Source organism: Phaenicophaeus curvirostris, chromosome Z (assembly GCF_032191515.1).
Source record: "Phaenicophaeus curvirostris isolate KB17595 chromosome Z, BPBGC_Pcur_1.0, whole genome shotgun sequence".
Taxonomy (NCBI): Eukaryota; Metazoa; Chordata; class Aves; order Cuculiformes; family Cuculidae; genus Phaenicophaeus; species Phaenicophaeus curvirostris.
The window spans coordinates 61136673-61145286 of NC_091431.1; positions in this window are offsets into that span (position 1 = coordinate 61136673).

The following is an 8614-nucleotide window of genomic DNA, read 5'->3' on the forward strand; positions in this document are numbered from 1 at the left end:
ACAAAACCCCATTTATAACTTCCAAAATACTTCCCCTCAGTTGTGCAGGAAAGTCATTTATGATGCATCAGAGGGTCAATAGCTACAAAGAAAACATCACAGACCAGTTTGGATTTGGAGCTGCAAAACATCCAATCTGAAAAAAAATCTCCATATGTTAATGAGGACAGTCATCTAAAGGTAATCTGTATTGTCACAGGGAAACGGAGAAAGGGTGACAATCACTGGTAGCTTCACTTCAGAAGTGGCAGAGGTCGTATGGTCATTAATTCTACAAATCACCATTGTTATATGTTTCTACCTAACAATCTGTTTGACCCTTTGCAGAACAATCCCTCTGAGACCATATCAACTTCTTTCTATGGGGATTTTAATTGTTTGGCAGATTATTTTCATGGCAGAGCTGGAATTGGTAGAGGGACCAGGGAGCAGCAAGTGAGGAGCTCGCAGTAAAATAGCCTCATACCTGCAGCCCTACCCCTGAACCAGGCAGCAGGAGTGCTGCCCAGCAGGTTTTCATTATGTTTGCAGGATGGAGAGGGAAGCAGTGGAAGAAGATCAAATACAGAAATTTCAGGGTTCAGGAAGGACTCCCTCTCCAGCCACGTGGCAGGCGCAGGAGCAAAGCCCTGAAAATTAGACTTCTGATTTGATCCCATTTTTTTGTCATATCCAATTTCCAGAGAATTTAAAACTGAATACAAAGTTTCAGAGTTTCTGGATGTGTTTAAAATTTATGTTTTAGTTATTATACAGCAGCTGACACCTTTATACTAAAAAAAATCCATGCTATTACACTGCCCCACAGAATCTCTCATCCCAGGAATATCTAATCATGTACTAGGAGTTCAAATTAACATACTAGGATTCCAGATTCCACTCACTGGGAGGACAGTCTTTAAGTAAATAAAATATTTTTGTCAGACTGTCCCTTGTTAATTCAGCACATTTTTTTTCCTTTCATATCCTAACTGCATTACTGAATCATAGAATCACAGAATCATAGAATAGTCTGGGTTGGAAGGGAACCTTAAAGAACATCTAGTTGTGTCCCCGTTCCCCCCCCACGCCAGTCAGCAGGGATATCTTCAACCAGATCAGGTTGCTCAGATCCCCATCCAACCTAGCCTTGAGTGTTTCCAAGGGTGGGGCATCTACCACCTCTGTGGGCAACCTGTTCCATGTCTCACCACCCACATCAAAAAAAATTTCTTCTATCTAATGTGAGTCTACTCTCTCCTAGTTGAAAATGACTACCCCTTGTCTTATTGCTACAGGCTCTGCTTAGAAGTCTGTCCCCATGAGGTCCCTCTGGATGGCATCTTATCCCTCAGGTGTGTGAACTGCAACACTCAGCTTAGTGTCTTCTGCAAATTTGCTGAGGTGCAACCAATCCCACTGCCTGTGTCATGGGTGAAAATACTAAACAGTGCTGGTCCCAGTAACCCCTGAGGAACAAGAGGGGTCACCACTTTTGAGTTATCTTTATAACCGCATGTTTAGTTTAAGCATATATTGAAATCTAATCAGATTTAACCATGTGCTTGGTAACCCCTCCAGGAGCACAGAATCACTAGGTTGGAAAAGACCTCTTGGATCATCAAATCCAACCATTCCAATCAACCACTAAATCATGTCTCTGAGCACCTCATCCACCTGTCTTTTAAATACCTCCAGGGATGGGGACTCAACCACCTCTGCCAGTGCCCAATGACCCTTTATGTGGTAAATTTTTTTTCCTGATGTCCAGCCTAAACCTCCCGGGGTGGAGCTTGAGGCCATTCCCTCTTGTCCTGTCCCCTGTCACTTGGGAGAAGAGGCCAGCACCCTCCTCTCTACAACCTCCTTTCAGGCAGTTGTAGAGAGCAATGAGGTCTCCCCACAGCCTTCTCCAGGCGAAACAACCCCAGCTCTCTCAGCCGCTCCTTGTAAGACTTGTTCTCCAGCCCCCTCACCAGCTTCATTGCTCTTCTCTGGACTCGCCCCAGAGCCTCAACATCCTTCTTGTGGTGAGGGGCCCAGAAGTGAACATAGTATTTGAGGAGCGGTCTCACCAGTACTGAGTACAGAGGGAGAATAACCTCCCAGGACCTGCTGGTCACACCATTTCTGATCCAAGCCCAGATGCCATTGGCCTTCTTGGCCACCTGGGCACACTGCTGGCTCATGTTCAGTCGCTGTCAACCAACACCCCCAGGTCCCTCTCCTCCAGGCAACTTTCCAGCCACTCTTCTCCTAGTCTGTAGGGCTGCACAGGGTTGTTGTGCCCCAAGTGCAGGATCCGGCATTTGGCCTTGTTAAACCTCATGCCATTGGTCTCAGCCCAGCGGTCCAGCCTGTTCAGATCCCTATTGCTGGTACAATAGCTTTCCTGTGCTTTTAATACCCTTCTCAATGTCCGATTTTGCTATGTGGTGCTGCACGAAAAGGGGAACCGCTTCTGTTTGTTTGCATCTTTTCCCTGAGGTGCTGAGTGCTAAGTCCTGGCTAGCATGGGGCACATCCGAAGGCTTTCATACACAGAACAGTTCTAAATTTTGGCACTAGCTGACAGTTTTAGAGAGACTAATTTTTAGTTTGGGATACTCCTCTACACAGCGTGATGCTCTGGCTGAGGTAGACATGTGGAGAGTGGAGGGGTGGAGGTTGCCCAGCACAGTTTTAGCTTGTTAAGCATTAAATAGTAAACATGTATTAATTTAATAAAATTGTGGCCTGAGGATCCTAGGATTACTGCCCCCAGGTGAGATCTCTCACCACTGAGTCACAGTAGATATTTTAAGCCTGTGGCTTTCAAGTACTGAGATGGGTTGTGTTAAAACCTGAAAATAATCTAGTAATAATATAATCTAACAACTGAAGTTAATTTGAGAGGTTTGGTAAATATCTAGTAATGAAATTGTGCAGAAGGAGAAAGGCTTTCCTGTGACTTTCTTGCCACTTAGCGCTTAAAACCTCATACTGCTTCATAGTTTAACAGGACCTGGGACAATTGAACCTGCACCAGCCATTCATCTGCATAATTACTGAGGGCCAGATAAGAGGAAACAAGCTCTAAATCCACCAGGCTTACTTGCAGGTGAATCCTTGACAGTAAAAAATGATGCAGCTTGACTCTCACTGGTTACATTGAAGGTTTAAGGTGGAAAATGAAAAAAAAGAAAGATAACTTGGTTTGCTGAATAAATTGGCACCATTGCTTCTGCTGGGGAACGGGCTGGTTATCTGTATTATGGCAGGAGGAGGAAGGAGATCAGTGCCCCGTGGCCAGGCTCTGTGCAGTCACCGGGTTGAGCAATGCGGGGGGGCTGCAAAGAGAGCTCAGCACATCCTTACCCACAGAGGAGTAGTATCCAAATGGGCTGAAAAGACAGAAGAAAACGTCACTTAGCTGGTTTCTGTCACAAAAGCCCAGGATTGCAGAGAAGGAAAGCTGCTATGTCCTCTTAGGTGAATTAGATTTGCAGCCTAAAATGAGCATTAATTCCTCTCCAGAGTGGGGTTCACTGCTGTGGTGTGGGACTGAGCTTTTGTCACTGCTCTCAGCTGTGACAGTCTCTGTGGCAGAGAGCCAGCCTACAGCCACCTTTCCATGAATTTTGTTGGCATTACTATTTTTTTAAGGCATCACAAAATAATGGAGGTCTTTAAGTATGAAACAGAGCTGTAGTGGAGATACTATTCAAAGCAGAAGGCTCTTATTTCTGTTCAAGTGGTTTAAAGTGAGATAGCAGAGATCTGCTAACCCTAGTAAATGAAAAAAAAAACCCTGCAGCTAAGAACCGTCTCCAGAAAGCACTGGCAGAGTTGGCGCTCCCATGGCACCCCCTACGGTTTTCCTTCCCTCTCAGCTAGGTAAAAACACAAGATCTGTTTTTTTGCCCTTTGCCCTGTGTGAGGAAAAGAAAATAATTCAATTTTTAGGGGTTTTTTGAACAGGAGATTTGTTTTTTAACCTTTTCTTCCACAGATTCTAACAGGATAGTCTCAGGAACCTCAGCATGTGTGCATCTGCATGTGTAAGATAAATGGGGAGAGGATGGCAGTCGAACACATCACAGAGATACTAAGTGGCATGAGGTGAGAAATACTGCAGTTTAGGCACAATTTAAAATCTCTTTGGCCAGGTCACTGTCTTGTTACCAGTCCTGCAAAGGAGACCACAGGTCATGTTATGACCATACTGCCTGAAAATCCTGTGACATGCTGTTGAATTCACTTTAAAATGAGGGGACAATGAGGGAACAGGTGAATGACTGGCTTTCAGATTCTCAAAGCATCTTTGGTAAATAAAGAGCATAAAGATTGTCTATTAGTATTTCCTAAAATGCTAGAGCAGACAGAGCACATGAAATGCTGGCAGGGCAAGATCTGGTTTCAACAGTGGTGATGTGCATTACATCACCTGGATTATTTTTGGGCAGGCAAAAGGAACTATTTCTCATTACAAAATGGATAATGTGTGTGACGACAGGGATGGGGGCACTGGTGTGAGCCTGAGGCCACTGCTGCCCTTGGGGCAGCTGAGCATGCAGGCAGGAACCTGCCCGGCGACCAGGTTTTGAGTTGAGGATGCTCTGTGTGTGCTCAGCTGGGGCTTTGGCTCTAGAATAGTGCCCAGAAAATCTTGGTGCAATAGAAAACAAAGGACAGTGTGACAATATCAGGGAGAACCAGCTCATTTTAAAATTCAAATGCAGTTTTGGAGAGAAGCAGTTTTCATACTCTCAAGAGCAGGAGAATGACTGGTTTGTTACCTGTCTCTGTGGGTGGTAGTTTTATGAAACTTGTTCTAAAGGACAATTTTGGCCAGTGATGGTAGTTTTTCTGTTACCAGAAAAGCTTCCCATTTGACAGGATCATTAGAAGTTCACCCTCTCACTTCACCTTCACTTAACTCATAATGAGCATAAAGTAGATTTGACCCTCCATATAGTTACCCTACTAAATGCTACAATAAATGTACAATAAATTGTACAGTAACTCTCATGGGGTTGTAAGTCTGGCACAATAATAGTTTATTCTAATGCAACCATTCTTTTGATGAGATTAAAACTGTTCCAGGAGAGCAGCCACAAAGAGATGGTGCAGCCTTCACCTGAGTCCCTACTGTGGGCTCATTTCTCTGCCATTTATGGCAAAAGGGACTGGATAGTTTTGTTTGAGACAATTTCCCAGTCTACTCGCAATAGAATTCCTTAGGTAACCCTGAAAAAAGATGAGGACATTACATGACTATTTCCTGAGACTTGTCATGCAGGACCAGAGGGAAGTTCTGCATGAAACACAGGGGAAGGGTACATGTTCCTGAAGTATTAGCAAGGAGGTGTTCTTGCAGAGAAGGAGTCAGCCATGCTGCAGGATAACATGAAACATCTCAGCCATAACTGGGGGTCTCATACCTCTCCAGCACATGATTCAGCAACAAAGAAATACTCCCTAGGAAAACTGCAACCCTGGTCAATGCCTAGGAACAAGTACTGAAGTAAAACAAATGGAATTACAGATCTGTTAATTCCTTCCAGTAAGAATCACTGGAACAGTTGAGCACCCTCCCATTGGCTTCATAGCAGCTGGTCCAGAACCCTCCTCCATCACCTATGCAGGGCTTCACTGCTATTCTCTTCTGTGGTGATGCTACAAAGGGCCAGTTTCATTGTTTTTCTCTCAGTGGTCATTCAAGAATTTATGTTATTTATAGCCCTATGTCAATTCACAACATCTTTAGTCTCTAAAAATAAACTTAACAATGCATTTGCAAGCCTTTGTTATTTGCTGAATGCTGTGGGTGCTGTGTTTCTGTGCTAATATGCACTTTAAAGAGCTTATAGTTTGTCTCTTGGGTATGTTATCTTACCGTTAGCTGTAAATAGGGATGTAGATAATGTTTTACATCTGTACCATTAAGAAGCAACAAATTGACTCCTTCCCCTAGCTCACAAACCTTTGTTAACACCAGGATATATGGAATAAAAAAAAAAATCATTGTTTGTGAACATGCAGACAAAACTCTTCTATTCATATGCTTGTGAATATGACAACTGAGATTTTTAACAAGGTCTGGTTGAAATTCAATATTCCTTTTCCTGGGTAACCTTCAAAATGCTGCTGTTTAGTTTTGTAGCAAAATGAAAAGAAAGCCCAAAGCATCAAAGTTTCCTTTACAAAATGAGATAGGAAGCAATTAATTTCAAATCAACCATTTAGAACATTTTGTTTCAATGAAATAGATTTTCTATTTTTAATAAGGTGCAGCACATAACAAAACACTTCAAAAATGAAAAGCCACTTAAGAATAACAAGTATCAAAATGTTCCTTCTCAGTGCAACTGAAACATTTATTTTCATTCTGTTTGCAAAATAACATAAACAGCTTCTTAGTATTCTCTGGAAAATTTTGTTTCAGGAGGCTGACCGGGCAGCAGCTTTCAAGCTGCCTTCTCCCCAGGCAAATTTCTCGTGCTTTCCCGTGGACTCCCTCCACAGGCAAATCAGAGGGCAAAGACAGGTAGCAAATAGTTGCAGATGCTTGAACAAAAAATGCTGAAGTTCTCCCTCTCCAGTGCTGGGAAGAATTTGATCAACTCCCAAAAGACAGGGAAACAAAACTGCAGTCTTTTAGCTTCTTTAAAGCAACGATTTGGTAGCAAAGATTTTGAAGCTGAAAAGCATGGCTTGGTTTTGGACAGAGAGACTTTCCAGACAGGTAGCCCATGCTTGACAGTGGTTGGACTGACAAATTCCTTGGGTTCCTCATTGTCCCGCAAATCCTTGCCCTCTCAAGATAGCAATGCTTTGCAGGCCCTCTCCAAATACGAGTCTCACTCAGTGTATCAGTTTCAAAAGTGATGTGTTCAGAGGTCTGAGCACTTTGAAATCACATTTAAACACCATGGATATCCTTTGGTCATCAAAAAGGGTTGATGTTGTCTCATTGCCTGAACTCCAGTTTCTGCCATAATTCCGTAACACGTCTTGCTTAGTTTGGTAAGGAGTCCATTTCAGCCACACTGATGTATCTGCTGGCTGATGTGTGTTTTGCTTTAAAAGAAAAAAAACAACAACAATAAAGAACACGACTATATCAGGAGTCTTTCTAGAAACCATGCAAATCTGTAAGAGAAAATCCCTATACAATTAAAACCACAACCAGATGATGCATTTTTACTCCCTCTTGTTTAAATCTTTAGTGACTCCAGCTACTCGGTTTTTGGTTCATGAAAGTCAGCACTTGGAAGAGTTGCCTGTTCTTTCTCTTCCCTCATATCTGCTGAAGTGTTTCTGAAAGAAGCAAGCTGTGCCTGTGGTGTGGCACAACTGCATGCAGTAAGAAAAAATAATAGCTTTTTCTTCACAGAAATATTGTCTACTTCATCCACAAGGTGAGTTATTGCACAGTGACAAAATGTGCCACTGAGTTTGCAAATATGGAAACTGCAACCATGATTTTTCTAACTGAAACCCAGGTCTGGGTGCCACCCTGCAATTGCTAGATGTGTTAGAGCAGAACCAACTGGGCAGATGCTCTTGTTATTTTAACAAGTTCAAATAGCCTTCTTCAAAAAGAAGCCATATAACACCTCAGGGAAGCAGGAGTCAGGACAGGTACATAAATAACTTGAGGTTTAGCTACTGCCTTGTCCATATTTGAAGGCAAGAGCATGACCCTTTTCTGTATCTTTTGTTTCTTTTTTTCCTACCTTCCCTTGTAAAACTGCTAAATGAAAAGATTCCCGCAAGTTCAAGGAGGCAAATAAAACCACAGCAAGAGTTAATGCACCAGTTGGAGGCTGAAGCATGCTGGGATCTGGTGGAGGTTCTGTGCGTGTTCCAGCCTCAGCAGCCCAAACGTGTGGGGCAAATGGTGCCACATGTTACTGCTCTGCACCAGTTTCTGCACTCCAGACCCTGGGAGGGCTATTCTGCAAGCCGAAACAGCAGGAGCTGCCACAGGGAAAATGATGTTTATTAACATGCAAGCCTCGCTAGGGTCACCTGTCATCTGTGTTGGGAAGAAGCTCCTTCTTTTGACTTAGACCTAAAACTCAGCAACTTAAAGCTCTAAGTCAGGAGCTGCACAGTCCTGCATATCTGTCAGATGCAGCACAGATGTGCTGGTGAGCAGTGAAACACTGAGAAGTTTGAGCTCTCCCTCGGTGTTCACCTAGGGGTGTTCACGTGAGACTCAAGCATTTAGACAGAATTATTAGTGAACTAAATGAACACCAAAGTGGATTCTAGGCAGACTAGCTGCATTTGGTAACATAAGGGTAGTGACAACACTGACTGGGTGCAGGAGGACTGCTGTGGTTGGAATGGCCCTGGGGAGAGCAGTAGAAAGATGGATCGGTTGACCCTGCTGTGCTTCTTTCTAGCATCCCTTCCCCTGCAGCTGAAAAAAGGAAGCAAAAAAGAAGCAAAGACTGTCCTTAACCCAGGGACCTTGCGTTTACTGGGTGTTAGCCCACTGCAAGGGCCATGTCCAGGCTCTGCGCTGATATCCAGGCTGTGAGCTTTGCAGACAGCTCTGTCCAAGCAGCTGGTCCTATGGTGGGGATACAAAAAGCAGTGGGGACCTGCCAGGAACACTGTTAAATGCCTTTCCTTGTGTCTG